The following is an 18136-nucleotide window of genomic DNA, read 5'->3' as shown; positions in this document are numbered from 1 at the left end:
TATCCCTTAAGGATAAAACACATTCGAGGCAAGGATAATATCGTTGCCGATGCCTTGTCTCGTGTGTAGTTTAGATATAGGATTGTGGTTTTGATGTGTGTTTCACTTTTTTTGTTTTTTTCATGCTCTCCTCCAGTTTTCCCTTGGATCCAGGAAATTGGTTGGAGGTGTGGTGTTTCTCACTTTTTGTTGTTGAGGTTGTAGTCAACCTCTTTAAGGTGGGAGGTGTGACGTCCCCCTGTGCCCCCTTCAGGCTAGTGTGTGCCAGTGCACGGGCATGACTATGCTTGATGGGGTTACCCTAATCATTTAGTGGTTTCACCTGTGGGGAGGTATAAAGTCCTCCTCTCCTCTTCCGATGGGAGGCACTCTGACCTCGACCTCACCACTGGCTACTTTCATTTCTTGCTCTCCTCTCACGTCTTTACCCTCACCCTTTTGATTCTTCCTTTACAGTTCACATATTGATACTGACACATACATTGCATACACCATTCACTTGCATACACCCATTCATGCATCCCCTAGACACCTGTTTGAATTTATTATTATAGTTCAATAAAAATACATTTGAACTTTCATTCTTTGTGTGGTCTCCTTTTCATGTTGCACCCCCTAAACGAGCTGGGGGTCGTAACATGATAGCAGCTAGCTTGCAAGAGAGCTATGCAAAATGCCAAGCATTGTGGATTAAATTCTGGCGAATTCCAGTCGTCCTTATGAGGAGAAAATGAATATCAAGGAGCAGAGCAGAGCACTGCCTAATATTGACTTGGTGAAAAAGGTAGGGAAGAACAACCGTTTCTTTTGAGCTTTCGTGGTGTGGTGTCTGACCAACTGGTTAACTGCCAAGTACCCGTGAGTGGCGAGTCCTTGTTTCCTACTGTGTTTGCAATGTCTGGTAAATAATTAAAGATTTTGCGACCTCTAGTGGTAAATTAAGCCGTGCACCCAGTAATGAACAAAGACAACGAAGGCAAACTCAATCACATCATTATGTGGCGGAGGTAGGCCTAATGATAATAATAATAATAATAATAATAATAATAATAAAAAAAAAAATGTCCCTATGAATAGGCTACAAGGGGGATAATGATTAATGATTAACAAATTTGTTTCAACAAGAGTCCTTTAGTGTGTGAGGCCATATGTGGCTCAGGACCAATGTAAGATGTGTGTCAAAATTGACCCCTTTTTGCGTTCTGGACATATTGTAATTGAACAGCCTCCCCTGTTTGACAGACTACCAGCCGCCACTGCTATACAACGTACTATTTTGGTGGCTGTACTTGTAACAGAGGCTGTCCAGCTGCACACATCGCATATTGAATAGATTTACACATAACTACAAACTACACACGATCACTTAGCCTTCATCAAGTGCGTATAAGTGAGTCACTCATTGACTGAATGGATATTATATCAAGTCATTACTGCATTGGTATTGTAGTACCATTTAGCATTTTACCATGTTGTTGTTATTATTATATCAAGTCATTACTATTTACTGTATATGAATGATGTGTGTGGGCCAACTGTAATATGGGCTGAGTAAAATGGCACTGTGTGCTGGATTATGCCCCTGTGTTGAAGTTTGACTCGTGCGTACTACTAGCCTGGCAGGCCAGACCTGGACCCCCCCTCCACACCTGGACCCCTGCTTGTCCAGCGCCCACCCACCCCCTCCCCCCCCGCCCCCAGACCTTGACCCCTGCTTGTTCACTCCTCTACATCCGAACACCATGCTCTTTTATTGCAGTTATATACCTTTTGCAATTACATTTGTATAAATCAGATATATTTTTATATGTGTAACTGATGTGAATATGGATTCTGAGAAGGGTTAAGTGCGGTCATATAACCATACAGCATTGTAAGATACTGCATGATGTGTTGTGTTTAAATATGGATGACTGTAGATATTATTGACACATTAATAAACATGTTGTACTGATCTGATTGGTACATGAAGTTCAGTATTACTGCAGTTAGTATATCCCTATTGTATTTCTCCTTTACAGCATAGTCATTGTATTCTTCAATGATAAAGATTAGAGCCTTTATAATTACAAATGAGTGCTGTGTACCACCAGTGATCCCTGGACTTTTGGAACTGCAGCACTCGACCAAGGGGTCCCTGGACTTTTAGAACCGCTGTGCTAGACCAAGGGGTATCTGGACTTTTAGAAACGCTGTGATAGACCAAGGGGTCCCTGGACTTTTAGAACCGCTGTGCTAGGGGTCCCTGGACTTTTAGAACCGCTGTGCTAGGGGTCCCTGGACTTTTAGAACCGCTGTGCTAGGGGTCCCTGGACTTTTAGAACCGCTGTGCTATGCCAAGGGGTAACTGGACTTTTAGAACGCCCTGTACTAGGCCAAGGGGTTCCTGGACTTTTAGAACCGCTGTGCTATGCCAAGGGGTAACTGAACCACACGCTAAGACCGTCTGTACTAGGCCAAGGGACGTAGCTCCAAGGTCAGTGGAACCACTGTACAGTAGTAGACCAAGGGACTGTGTGCTAGGGGCTTAGCTCCCAGGACAGTGTGTGTGTGTGTGTGTGTGTGTGTGTGTGTGTGTGTGTGTGTGTGTGTGTGTGTGTGTGTGTGTGTGTGTGTGTGTGTGTGTGTGTGTGTGTGTCTGTCTGTCTGTCTGTCTGTCTGTCTGTGTCTCTGTCTGTCTGTCTGTTTGTGCCCCCCCCCACCCCCCCACCCCCGCTGTTGTAACTTTTTTTATTAACCCACATTGCTAATTAAGATTATTAGCTGGGCCAATAAAATAGTCCATAACCCAATTTAATTAATAAGACTTAATCTGGGCTATAATGCCAGTTGCACAAGGATAACCATCTGCTATCTGACTCGTGTATGTTTTAACTATTACCAATTTGTACCTAAGCACTTATATTACTATTATCACTATTACATACTTAGCTACTATTTAATTAATTCATCTCAATCTGCCATAAGCATATATTACCCATCTTTGTGCAGGAGAACAGTGAAGGAAGCCAGGAAATCACAGGAGAAGACGAATGCCATTTCCATCAAGATAGTTACATTTATTGTACATGGCAAGAGAGAAGAGTAATTCAGTTAACCCTTAGAATATCATAATGTAGCATAACCTAATGCCTCTAGCATCAGGGCTTTAGCGCCCATCTGCCAAGCGCATCCCCCAGCTCTTCCTAAGTGTGAGAACGGCTTGTTCTGAGCCAGAGCACGAAGCCCTGCTCAGAACCATACCTATCCTGTCCCAACCGTTCTCTCGAGCTGCATCTGAGAACAGTATTTAAACCCCACAAGTGTATTACATCATGTAACAAACATGGTCAACACATCCGTGCAACAAGAATATACCAGAATACATTCTAAGTCAAATAAGGAAATGGTCACTCCTGAGTGTTACCTCCCCTGTGGCCAGTGGGCCTGAGCTACTCGGCCAGTGGGCTGTGATAACCGACACCTCTGTAGCTAAGTTTACGACAGGGCAGCTGTTCTCGGTGGACACACAGAATGTCTCCAAAAGTCTATTGCTGGCAGAGAATCACATTTGAGAGTAAAACATCTCTAAAATGAAGATATTCTACATATTAAGATAGTATGTTAATTTCCACTAAATAATTGTAAATATTAATGAAGAAATGTAGTCTCAAAACTCACAACACCGCCTCTACTTCTTTCTCTCTTTTTCTCCCGTTGAATGGATTTCACATAGATGACCCACATTTTCATATGATATGCAAGTGTACATGTCCAAGCCATAGTGAATACTTACACTTATCGATGGTGGTAAAGATGACATCTGTGAATGTGCAGCATGAATCATGGAAATAAACTACTAAAATTAGACCCTGGACAGTTAAAATTCAGGTGTGTCTGTATTTCTGCACTTTGTCCTGATGCAGTGGGCATGAATCTAACACGTGTACTACGCGTCTACTCTGTGCATGGCCTTGGCTGTACCTGGAGCCTGTCTGCCACCCAGTGGTCATATGGTGCTATTGCCTTTGCAGAGTTTTCCTGGTCGGAGGAAAGTTTTTGATTGTGGATTGTTTGTATCTAATGAGCAGTTATGCAGGCAAACTAACTCCAATCAGATAGCCTACATATCTTGACTATGAAAACACAAAACATGAATGCCAATCACTTTTCTTCGTCTGTTGTGAGTTTGTGTGTGTGTGTGTGTGTGTGTGTGTGTGTGTGTGTGTGTGTGTGTGTGTGTGTGTGTGTGTGTGTGTGTGTGTGTGTGTGTGTGTGTGTGTGTGTGTGTGTGTGTGTGTGTGTGTGTGTGTGTGGCTAGTGGAATACTTTAATGGCTAGTGACTCTGGAAAACCACTAGCCACAGTGGCCAGTGGGTGAAAAAGTTAATGTCAAGCCCTGGTGTGTGTGTGTGTACATGCATGCTTTATAATAGTGGACACAGAAGGATCACAGAAGAAAACAACAGAAGTTACACGGAAGAATCGATCAGTCCTCAGTTGCTGCTGTTAACTTTACATAGAGAGCAGCTATTTTGTATGCTGCAAGCCCAAAAGCATGTCTGTATGATACTGATTCTGTCATAGGAGTGCTGTACACAGGGCTTCTAACAGCTTTCACGGGGCCCAGGCCAATATCATAATAGGGCCCACCATCCAAAACAATGTTGGAAATCCCAAATCTGGGCCCCCTCTCTCCCTGAGCCCAAGACAACTGACCCCTTTGTCTCCCCTTGTCAGCATGTAGGTGTACATGTAGCAATACACACCCTCACCTGGACTGCTACAAAACCCACAGTGACATCACAAAGTCTCAAAGCTCCACCCAGACAGGCTGTTGTCTAAACCTGACAGGAAGAAGCCATCACTATCAGTAGAGGCGAGGCAGCTCGGGAATAACATCACAAGAACTAGATCACAATTACCCATCTGACAATTTAGCCATCTGACTTGTACGTATTTGGTAAGTACAAAGTTGTTACTTCTGAGAGAGATGAAGCCAATGTTGATGCATCATCTCCAGGGTTTGGATCACTGTATGACTTGGCCTTAAAATATGGCACAGGAGTTCTCTTGTGGTTCGTCAATTGGTAGTTGGTCAGTTGGTAGAGTTCAATGAATTGACAAAAAATACTATGGACTAGATTTTTGAGTAATATGTTGAACTAAGTTAATGGCTGAATGTCATGTGTGTGTGTGTTTGTTAACAAACAAAGCAGAAGATTTGAGACTGGGGGACCTACTCTGTTTTTTTCAGATGATCCAAGTAATCTAATTTAAAACTCTCACTTAAAAAAAATCTTCTTTCTAAAATGAAACTGCTAAAGTGTTAAACACAAATCATGTTGTTGTAACCTGAAGGCCACTCCCAGTGTGTGTGAGCTGTTTGGGAAACCACTGCTTGTGTGACAATGTAATATCAGGCACATTTTGTGGAATGTCGTCAGTCAGGATTTCTGAAGGCAAGGCAAGCCAAGTAGTCAAGTCAAGTCAAGTAGGTTTTATTGTCAATTTCTTTACATGCACTGGTCATACAAAGAATTTGAAATTACATTTCTTGCTTTCCCATACAGACATAGACTAATTAAGGTAAGGACATAGACAGTATAGACATAGACAGTACTTATACATGGACTTAAGACAGTATGGACATAGACAGTGCTCATACAGACATTTAAAGTGCAAGACTGGACAACAGAAGACTTGTAGAGGACATACATTAAGAGGTATTTGTTGTGTTTTTGTGCTTTTCCTAAAAAAAAGTCCTTTATAGCGTTCTGACATGGTAATAGTAGCATTTTGAAGAAAATAAATATAAAAAGGTCTGTCAAGTACACCAGCAGCAGTGTGTGTGTGTGTGTGTGTGTGTGTGTGTGTGTGTGTGTGTGTGTGTGTGTGTGTGTGTGTGTGTGTGTGTGTGTGTGTATGTGTTTAGTGCAGGTAGAAGGTGCGGTGTGCGTCTTGTGTGTGTGTTCGTGTGTGTGTGTGTGTGTGTGTGTGTGTGTGTGTGTGTGCATGTGTGTGTGTGTGTGTGTGTGTGTGTGTGTGTGTGTGTGTGTGTGTGTGTGTGTGTGTGTCAGTGTGTGTATGTTTGGGTTTAGTGCAGAAAGTGCAGTGTGCTTGTGTTGTGTGTGTGTGTGTGTGTGTGTGTGTGTGTGTGTGTGTGTGCATGTTTTGAGTTAGTGCAGGTTGAAAGTTCAGTCACAAGTATAGTAGTGCAGGTGGAATGTTCAGTCGCAGATATGGTGGTGGGGGATGGGGGGGGGGTTGTCAGTGGCCTTGCTGGCTAGAGGCTGACAGTGGAGGGAGAGTGGGTTGAGTGTTCAGCATCTTGATCGCTTGGTGCATTGTGCTGCTCGCCAGCCGGGTGGTACGGGAACGGAGGCGCCTGTACCTCTTTCCAGAGGGCAGGAGGCTGAACAGTTTGTGTGCAGGGTGGCTTGTGTCTTTGATGATCATCAGTGCTTTCCGGGTGAGGCGTGTGGTGTAAATGTCCTGCAGGGAGGGGAGTGGTACTCCAATGATCTTCTTCGCTGTGTTCACAACACGCTGGAGTGTCTTCCTGTTTTTCTCCGTGCAGCTTCCTCCCCACACTGTGATGCAGTTGGACACGACGCTCTCTATGGTTCCTCTGTAGAATGTTGTCATGATGGAGGGTGTAGCACTTGCCTTCTTTAGTTTGCGCAGGAAGTAGAGACGCTGATGGGCCTTCTTCGCCAGTGATGTAGTGTTGGTGGTCCAAGAGAGGTCGTCGCTGATGTGCACTCCAAGGAACTTGGTGCTGCTCACTCTCTCCACAGCATCGCCGTCGATGGTCAGTGGTGGCAGTTGTTTTTGGACCCTTTTATAGGTTTTATTGTCAATTTCTTTACATGCACTGATCATACAAAGAATTTGAAATTACGTTTCTTGCTTTCCCATGCAGACATAGACTAATCTAGGTACGGACATAGACAGTAGGCTATAGACAAAGACAGTACTCATACATGGACATAAGACAGTATGGACATAGACAGTGCTCATACAGACATTTAAAGTGCAAGACTGGACAACAGAAGACTTGTAGAGAACATACATTAAGATGAGGCATTTGTTGTGCTTTTCTGTGTTGCATGTCTGGATTTGTTATAATAGAATTTTGGACGGTATAGCAAATAATAATACATACTGTTATGAACAGGGCTGGACTGGAATCGGAACACAGCCTGAGCACTTTTGGCACAGACCAGTCCATCACACAGCCCTTTGCTTCTCTGATTTGATCTGATTTGAAATAAAATTGTATTCTGTGTAGTGGTGGGCCGTTATCGGCGTTAACGTGCTGCGATAATGCAAGACTCTTAACGCACAATAAAGAAAATATTGCACGTTAGGGACTGTTCGTAATTTACGGGGGGGGGGGGGGGGGGGGGGCTGGTGCGTAGGGGGGGGAGGGCCATGGTGAAAAAAAATGAGGTGGGGGGGAGGGCCATGGCAAAAAAAATCGGAGTTAGGGGGAGGGCCATGGGAAAAAATATATATTTTATTTTATTTTGAATAATAATAATAAATGCAATACTTCTCTGAAACACATCGCTTTGCGATGCAAGGTCCTGGGTGCATACTTTATCACTGAAGCGTGAAGCGTGTATCTGTAGTCATCCCTAGGCATACCTAGGGATGCGTGTAGACATACCGAATTATGTGTTAGCCTAGGCTAAATATTATTTTGGTGCTTTTGTGTGGAAAAGACCTTGTGCCATAAAGGTGACCGCGATTTCCTCGGGTTAGGCTACTGCTGGAACGACATCGCAAAGTTGGTCCTGGATCAACATCTGGTTTGAGTGGTTATCTATGTCAGATTTCGCGCCTGTAACGTCTTCTGTAGCCTATGGATTAAGATCAGTGATGCAGAAGTGCCATGCTGACGCTGTTACAAAATAGGCCTACAATTATTCACTTACAGGTTATGTTCGGAATATGTTTTGGTAAAGGCATAATTTGGCATGTTGTTAGGTTGGTGCACACATTTTCACTGACAGGTTGTTTAGGAATTAGTTTTGGTTTAGGCACAGTTCCACATAGCCACTGTAATAGCCTACCTAGCCATAACCAGAGCCGTATACCACCGTGACGGCACTTGGCATGCCCGTTAATTTTTGGAATCAGACCTAGAATAGGCTAACATACCAGATATTGATCCAGGACCAACTGTGCGATGTCGAGGAAATCGCGGTCACCGTGCCCAACGCAGGGCGCCCCTCCAGCTGTTTCGCTCGCTATCATAGTCGACTTGAACATTTGGTGATGTGTCCGTGCATCGCAAGGCACAGAGAGATGTGCACGAACAAGCCTACTAACTTTGGACAGAGCTTCGAGGCGGCTGCTCAACTTCGGAATCTCGAAGTGAAATGTAGCCTATTTTCTTCCAACCGGCATTATCAGCGGTTTATTTAATTGTTCATCGGTGTCCACAAGAATGTATACTTTTGGGAAAATAAAAACACGTTCTGACGTTTGGAGCCATACGCCTACTTCAACCCTGTAATCCCACCAACTCGAGTCATCCTGCAGGTGAGACCGCTTGCTCACGCAGCTTGGTCTAGGATCCGCATGATTGACAACCTAGACTCTAGGTTGTCAATCATGCGGGCAGAGCGAGAGAGAAGAGAGGGTGTGGGTTTCACTTCGAGATTCCGCAGTTGAGCAGCCGCCTCGAATCTCTCGGTCCAAAATTGAACAGAACAGTTAATAGGCTACTCTGTTCGTGCACATCTCTCTGTGACAATTGCCATGCACTGACATGACCAAATGGTTTAAGTCGACAAGGATAGCGAAACAGAGCTGGAGGGCGCCGTGCGTCGGGGTTAAATGGCGCAAGGTCTTCTCACACAACAGCACCAAAAAATATATTTAGCATTTACATTTTTGTACCTGTAGGGGGAGGGCCATGGGAAAACAAAATTGAAGTGGGGGGAGGGCCATGGGGAAAAAATTGAGGTGGTGGGGGAGGGCCATGATTTTTTTTTTGGACCGGACTTCCAGCGCACCAGCCCTCCCCCCCGGTAAATAACGGACAGTCCCTTAATCTATTCTAAAAATATGGGTTTGGATTTTGGGTATACGCGTCATCATAGCATTTGATTGACAGATGCTCAGACTGCGCTCCAGTCGCTTCTCCTGTCCACCTGTTGCTTCAGCAGACCTACTAAATATGAACAGCGTTTTCATGCTGAAAACATTAATCTCTCTGCCGTGGTAGGTGTTGTTTGAGTGCTTTTTCATAAGCGGTAGACTAGAGAGACGTTATTGTTTGAGGTGAAGCATAACGAGACATTATTGTGTGAGTAGCCTACCAGCCCGACATAGCCTACATTTCCTCACGCATTGCATGGAACACATAAACAACGTCCAGAAATCTTGCCTGTGCCATAATTGCAAAATAGTCCGTGTGATATGCATTTTGAAGATTGTCAAACTGAAACTATCAATATCTACTCTCGCTGAATGTTTGCAATTGTATTACGATCGCGCATTTGCGACTCAGTGAGATGTCCGACGGTAATAAATCTCGCGGTTGTCGCGCTTGATATATTTTATTTGCTAACCGAGTTCATTTCGAGTTGTAACTCCTCTGGTATTCTAACTACAACTGCGGCTTGGGCCAAATCGCCGTGGGCCAGTGCTGTAGGTTCTAGCAGAGAATCTCTGGTTCTAGATATCTAGTAGCCTGGCTCTTCTGTGTGCACTTTGCCTGCACGAAGATCCTCCCTCTTTTAACCCTATCCAGACCGGGCTTTCCACACCTTAATGTATTTTCCATTTAACTTGGGTAATGCACATCAATTTTGGTTATTATGTGCATCAGACCACTTCAAATGTTCTCAAGGGTGTCTGATGCTCATGAAAATGTAAAAAAATATGAAAAGTGATGATGATAAGGCTTAGATCAGTGATTTTTGGTCAGGCGTACCTGTCAGAAAACCGTTGCCATGGCAACAACACAAATGATAAACCTAATCTTTTGGTATCACCTTGTAGCCAACTTCATTTTAGGAAAAGTCACAANGTTTCGTAGTCATAGCTTTAGTCATTCAGGATTTATACGACATCAAAGTTGGTGCGGGCACTTTTAGCCCCCCCCCCCCCCCCCACCCCCCCCCGGTCTGGATAGGGTTAAAGGAGCGTGCAGCTCTTTTTAACAGTCAGTGGCAGATTCTCTCTCTTTCTCTCTCTCTCTCTCTCTCTCTCTCTCTCTCTCTCTCTTTCTGTCTAGGCCTATATCAAAAGCTGAATTGTTGAGGTCATTTTGTTTAAATAGCCTAAATGTGTGATAGATTTATCTGTAGGACTTTTTGTCTCTACAACTTATAGTGCTGTTCATTTTAAAATGACCCCCCTCATAACTCATGAACGGAATACAGTATGACTACGAAACTTGGGGGAGATGATCTACATATGGACATCTATGAATGACATCATTTTTGTGTAATTATCTGGTATTATGACGTCATTATGACATCATTATCTTATTATGCCCAAAATCTCGCCATAATGGATTTTCCAACAAATTTAGGTAATGCACTTAAATTTTAATGATTTTATGCTTCAAACCACTAACATGCTCACAAAGTTGTCTGATGCTAAGGGAAATAACAAAAAAATATGAAAATATATGGCGTCATAGATATGGTTAAGTAATTTTTGGTCAGACAAACCTGTCAGAAAACCGTTGCCATGGCAACGGCAAAAATGATCAACCTAATCTTTCGGTACCTAACTGTAGCCAACTAAATGTTAGGAAAAGTCACAAAGTTTCGTAGTCATAGCTTAAGTCGTTAAGGAATTATACGACATCAAAGTTGGTGTGGGCACTTTTAGCCCCCCCACCCCCTCCCAGAGGTTTTACTCTCAGAGTTCTTCAATCAATCAATTATGTTTTGCTACCACAAGATGTATTAGTTTTGTAGTCCTTTGGTGTGACAGCCATAAAATACATTTTGACAATAGAGTATATTTTTCATATTTTTTTCTTATGTAGATGTATGAAAATGCATCTTACTACAGGTGACATTGTATTTCAGTTGGCAACGACATGGCTTTAAATTAACTCAAAGGCTCAAAAGTCAGTCCTCTGGTGTGATGGTAAAAGTCCTATGGTGTGACACTTTGAAGTATCACACCAAAGGACAAACAGGTCACACCAAAGGACTAGATATCTGAGAAATAGGTTTTAAAACAACTGGTTGTACATTTTTTGTTTATTTTGTTGTTTGACTAGATACATATTGTGTATTCAAATTACTTTTTCCTTTATTGACCATTGGAATTTATACTTTGATGCATTGTCTGAATATTTGCTGTTGATTCTAGATACTGTCAAAGGATATAAAATGTCATTAATGTGGCTTTGAAACCATAAAATAACAGTAAATGAAAGATGAGTGAGAGAGAAGTATAGATGAATAAAGTATGCTGTGGAGAGCTCAATATAGCATAAATGTGCTGTCCAGCTTGAGATACCAAACAGGCACTGGCCACTACACACTACAGGTTCAATGGTGTGACAGTCATAGCATACCTACAAAGAGGGTGAGGTGTGATGGTCATGCCAACGTCACACTTCAGTATGAGTCTTATGAGCTCTGCAATGACCGCATGGCTGTCATTAAGTGTTACGGTAGGCTGATAATCTATGTCTTAAAGACCTGAAAACCACCTGACCAGGCTTCCTACGTTTGAATTGATCTTTTATAATAAATTTGATAAACACTGAATATTGCATTAGGGAAGAACAAATTATCATCCCTGAAATGTTAGTATAAATTCGGACAATTTTGAACATTTAAAAAGAAAGATATCCCTATATTTCCTCGAAGGTTTCTAATAAGCTCACCTCTAATGGGAAAAAAATCCTTAAATGGTTATTCCTCATTTCATTAAGACTTCAAAAAAAAAACCAATAAATATGAAGAGTGTAACAATGTTCATAAAAGTCCATCAAGCCATTTCTACATTACTTAATATATTTATTTCTTAATGTCACACCAAAGGACATATTTTCAGCAAATTGCTTTATCAACGTAAATAAATAATCAATTAATAGACCAACATTGTGACCACTTGGATTTTTTGAAAGATTAATTGCTGCACTATGTAGACATATACTTTTTTCCCTCATAAACAATGTTTTGTAAAAAAAAAATGTTTTTTTCTGCCTAAGTGTCATCTACCCATGTATAATGGACAATTTCCGTTTAAATGATCTTTTAATGTCTACAAACTAATGTCTACAAACTACAAAGCATCTACAAACTATTTACAAAGCTTTTTGCGCCTTCAACGACGGCTTCCATCTGCACACATGCATACAGCACAGACAGGAGAGATACATAGACTACACTTTGTTTGTGCGTGCACTGATGAAGCTTGCTTCTCACTGTATTTGTATAATGACTATATAGGCTTTCAATGCTATTATATGTACCATCTCTGCAATAAATAACCACAAATTATACAGTTCAAAGTCAAACAGACATGCACAACACAGCACAGGAAGAAATCGCTGTATATGAATTATGAAATAAGCTTACATATTGGCCCAGTGTGTAACTTCAGGGGTAAATACATAATTTCATGATCACTTGTGTTGTGGTACAATAAGCAACACCGAGTGTCATCATAACTGTAAGAGATTCTTTTAGACGAGAAGCAAACCTAGCTAGCCCTCCCTGATACAATAATAATTTGTAAATCACTTCGTGACTAACTTAACAATAGCATTAACCAAGCAATCACACAACCCGACTATCATTTGAAAGGGTTGTCAACAATTTTAGCTTTGAAAAGATTAATTCAAATGTAGGAAACCTGGCCCTTCAGGTGGCTTTCAAAACGAAAACGTTTAACACCTTTGTTATGCTAACGTTTAACCTGCACAAACTAACTCCATATTGTCCATTGTGACAAATATACAGAAATAAACTATGCAACATCTGAAACAAATAGCAGCTTACGAAGGGCGGATGTGCCAGTTAGCTTGATGCTAAAGGTGGTTATATTTGACCAATAAGTGTTCGCTCTCCGATTGATAGTCAAGTCGTAAAGCAAACGCTATGTATATATACATGCATATAGAAAGCTTACCACCGATTGAGTGATGATAGATCATAATTCATAGTGAAATGCATCCAGTTGTTTTGAAAAGTCCCGACCCCCGCTTGTGTGTTGTCATTACGACGGCAAGTCAATGCGTCATGAATCAGACCACTCAGGGCCAAGATAAATACACGCCCCTTCAAGACACGCCCCCTCAAAATACACGCCCTCTCAAAAACACGCCCCCTCAAATACACGCCCCCATCTTCCAGGACGCAGCCGGACCCTTCTCTTATATAGGCTACAGTACTTTTCCAATATTCCATTACTACAAATCCAGACATGATTTCCTGACTTATATTATCATCCAGGCAGACATTGGGGCAGTGGTGGCTCAGGTGATAGAAGAGCAGTTCAGCAACCATGAGGTTGCTGGTTCAAGCCCCACTCTGCCTGACCCCATTGATATGGCCTTAACCCTCAAGCAACCGGCCTGTTTTTGCGACTAACCTGACCGAGCGGGGTAATTTATGACCCCAAGGAGTTTATATAGAAATACCATTACATGAATTATTTTTGGGGGTTCATTCAAATTTACTTACATCTTGTCCCTACTTGTCCCACATCTAAAGCAACAAAATTTGAATTTGAACATTTTATTGTTTTGCTAAAAATTAGTCAAACATGCATATGTATATGCTAAATTTGATGTATGCCCTCATTTGCATATGTAAACATCAAAATACAAAAAACATCCAATACATTTTTTCCTTCTCTCATCATCAGTAATCAACTGAGAAAGTTTCATGGTGATATCTATCATTTACAATTTTTAGCCTATTCACTTGTACTAGTCTTACCATAATAATACAGTATATTTATGCTAATTACGGAAATTGATCAAAGTGAAACTTTGAGGAAACCTAGCAAAATTCTATCCATTAGGCCCATAGATGATATTTCTGCAATAAAACTTTAGGTTACTCAACATTTCTGGGTTCATGAAATCACAAGATCAGAGAATATGGTAATTTACATAGACAAAACCATGTCTCAAACATATAACCTTATGCACACTCAAAATTTCTCTGAAACTTTTCCTGGACATTGTAGCTGTGAAAAGGTGTCTTCCATATATATTAGAGCAAAGAAATGATTCAACTGATGCTTCAGCCTTTGTATAGCCATATAATAAGGGAAATTCTAAAAACGCCATTGATTTCTACACTGATGACTTGTTTCCTCCCTCTTTGTTCATCAGGATGACTTCCATTTCATATTCTCATCATGTGTCTAGTACCACTGTGCCATGATATCAACAAATATGGAGCAATAACAGAGGAAATGCTACCTGGGTGCCCTCACAATATGCTTTGTTGGCTATCGCAGGGGTGCCCTATTTATTTATATAATATATTATATTTTAATACTATAGATTTTTATATTATGAATATTTTATGTCTGCTGACCATGGCCTGCCCCAAGACACAAAATACAAAAACCAGAGTTTGAAAATTACAACAACAATGGACATTATCATGTTGAGTATCTCATGGATCCTCTCGGGGTCATAAATGACCCCAGAGGTGTTTTGATTATAAATCCAATATTTATGGTCCAAATCTCACAAAAAACATTCACAACATGACAAACTCCTAGAAGGACAAGTTTTTCTGATGGAAATTGCAGAAATGGTGCATGAAAATATGTGCCCGGGGTCATAAAAGACCCCAGTCGGTCGCTTTAGATACTTAACCCCAGATTGATGGCAGGGTGGCACCCTGGGCAATGTGAGGCAGTAAAGTGCTTTGAGAGCTCAACAGAGTGGAAGGGCACTGTATAAATGCAGTCCATTTACCATTAATTTACAATTTCCCAGTCTCTCAGGTATTGGAACTCATTTGTTTGAAGATTGTTTGAAAACGGTCCCCTCGTTTCCTCAGTGTGATGGAGAATAGACCAGTCTACACAGAGCTGTGAGTCCATGATGAGTGACAAATCACAGGGTGACCAAACCTAATATACAGAGGCAGAGCGTCCTCCTGACCTTAGGTACTGTAAACTTCCATATTATGGTGGGGTGGCGTCTGCGCCAATGTCTTATCCTGAGCGTATCGCTCGGTGCGTCATTCCAAGAGCAGTATAATGAAAAGGAAGAAAGGAGTAAGCTGGGCTAGACCAGAAACGTTTGTCCCCTGTCTGTCGGTTTTATTTACTTTTTTCGGATTTGTTTAATACAGTTTTTGATTTTGCATTCAGCTCCAGTGGGCGACTCCTTCCTTCCTTTTCATTATACTGTAAACTTCCACATAGGGGTCCCAAGTAATATGTACTTAATATATACTTAATAAGTATGTATTTTTGTATTTAAAAGATACTTCAAAAGTGTGTATTTAGAGAATGTTATTTTGGGACAACTTATAGTATAGTTGTGATTGTGTATGAGTGATTCTACGATTCGCCTACGCTTTTGGCAAAAGCAAAATGTCAATTATCAGTATTTTTTTTCAACTAAATGACCTAGATGTTTACATAGTGTATATATTTAAGTTTCCAAACAAACAAATTGCCAAGCTTAATCTTAAATCATTTGATAAATACTCTAATGAAAGCGAACATTTGCTTAATTATTTTGTCAACAGTGTTATGGACAAATACTATGTCATTTCAAACATAAATAAAAATACTACAGAGTTGAAACAATACACGTTTGAAAGTGCTTATGTCCCTTAGCAATAATGTTGTCATTAATCTGTGGAACTGATATAGAAAATGTGATTGTTGAGCTTCATAAGTAGGATTTTATGATTCACTGTGATAGAGACTGACACTTTTTTCATTATAAATCCCTGTAACGTCTGATTTGAATTTAGTCACCCTCCTTACACAAGACTTCCTTCTCCAGAGATAATCCCTAGTGTCTGTTCATAGGATTTTTCCAACACATAAGGGATCAATAGCTCAAAAACACTTTCAAAGCAGTCAACCGTGTTACTCAACTGTGTTACGGTCAACAGTGCAGGGGAACAAGTCGTCACTTTTTTAGGAGAAAAAACAGAGCAGACAAACCCATCTCCCTAGAACACAAATTATTTTGTTTGTTCGTCTGTCAAAATGGAGATAAATTGGCAAAAACATACTCCTCCTCAACTGTCACCAGTGTTGCCAGATTGGGCTGGTTCCCGCCCAATTGGGCTGCTTAGGATGGCCGTGTGCGGGTACAAATGGCATTTATCAGAAAAACCTGCCCACTTTTTGCCATAGAAATCAATAGAATTGGGCGGGATTTTGTGTTTCTAGGCGGATTTTGAAATTTTTTTGGGCTGGAAATCATCATGATCATCAAGATGAAGATTTTATGAAGCAAAGTGATATCATGCTGGAGAGGTTCCGGACAAGGGGCTATGCAGAGAATTGCCTACAAAAAGCAGCAGACAGGGTAAGGGGCATCACCCAATTGGAAAGCCTCACAACTCAGAGTGTCAAGAACACAAAAAAACAGGTACAGTGCATTTTGGATTACTCACCAGTGGCGGGACAAATCAAACGAGCAGTGCTAAAGCACTGGCACGTTATCCAGTCAGACCCCACATGCCCCAAAACCCTCCAGGCCCCCCCAAGAATCACCTACAGGAGGCCACGCAACATAAGAGACTGTGTAGTAAAGGCAGACTGCCCACCAGCACCAGCACCGCAACACTTTTTGAACGAAATCCCTGATGGCAACTACCCCTGTGGACGGTGTGCACAAGACAATTTCACACACAAATGCCAGTCCTTCACCCACCCAACAACAGGGAAGAGCATACGCATTAAAGGTAAAATTACATGCACAACCTCCAATGTGGTCTACATGATCAAATGCATAGGGAAGACAAGCCGGGCACTAAAAACAAGAATTAGCGAACACCGAAGCAACATTCGCAATAACAATGAAAAAAGTCCCCTGGCTGTTCACTTCAATCAACTAGGCCACCCTCTCTCAACTTTGAGGTTTTTAGGGGTAGAGCATATCAACAAACACCGCAGGGGTGGGGATATGGACAATCAGCTTTTAAGAAGAGAGGCCTTTTGGATCCATAACTTGGGGACCTTGGCCCCAAGGGGGCTCAATGAGGACTTTGATATCAGACCTTTTCTGTGAATATGATGTGGACTATGAATAGGATACCAATCCAATAATTAATCCCCCCCCCAATCTTTCATGATGTTTTCATTTGTAAATAGCTGTGTCATATATATGCATTTGTAGGTTTCACTTGAAAAGATTTCTCTCCAACTGTTTATGTTTTTATGTTTTGTTTTCTGATATTTTTCATTTGGCTCTAGTCACTCCACAGGTTTACATCCTGGACCTGTAAGGGTTAAAGTCGACTCCACCCCTTCAGACAGGTGTTGTAGATAATGTGTCAAGCCTGTGTTTGTTAGTGAATCTGAGGAAGACCGAGAGGTCGAAACGTCATTGCCAATGAATGGATAAATAAAAAGAAGAAAAAATAACTTTAAGAAGAAAAAATCCAAAGTGTGCGAACCTTTTTTCCAAAAATACTGGAAATCATCAGCCTCATCTGGCAACCCTGACTGTCATAGTTAATTGTAACACCATTGACGGTAACACGGTTGACATTTCAGCCATTTTTATGGTGTTGTGCTAACTGAGGACCTCAGAAGTTCCACCACAACACCTTAATCAATTCATGTATCTGTATGCTTTATCTGTGTTTTTCTACATGTGATTTCTAATTCAGATTCTTATGAATATGTTGATAACTCAGTTGACAGGCAATTTTCCCACTATGAGAACATGAAAAAGAATGGATTAAATTATGGAAGGATGGAGCTCAAAACTTACCAAAAAGTCTTCCCATATCCTGCCAAAGAGGTTATGACATCACGTGATGTTATTCGTATGGCCTAAGACCAAACCATTACTGATTTATGGGGGGGGGTTTAGACCGTGACACGGTTAACACAGTTTTCGTGGACACACACAAAATGGCAAATTTCATGTATAATGGAAAGGACAGTGGTCTTTCTGACAGTTTTGTCATATTGTGATGATTACTGTGAATCAACATTT

This window comes from Engraulis encrasicolus, unplaced genomic scaffold (assembly GCF_034702125.1).
Source record: "Engraulis encrasicolus isolate BLACKSEA-1 unplaced genomic scaffold, IST_EnEncr_1.0 scaffold_45_np1212, whole genome shotgun sequence".
Taxonomy (NCBI): Eukaryota; Metazoa; Chordata; class Actinopteri; order Clupeiformes; family Engraulidae; genus Engraulis; species Engraulis encrasicolus.
Note: the sequence above shows the minus strand (reverse complement) of the source record.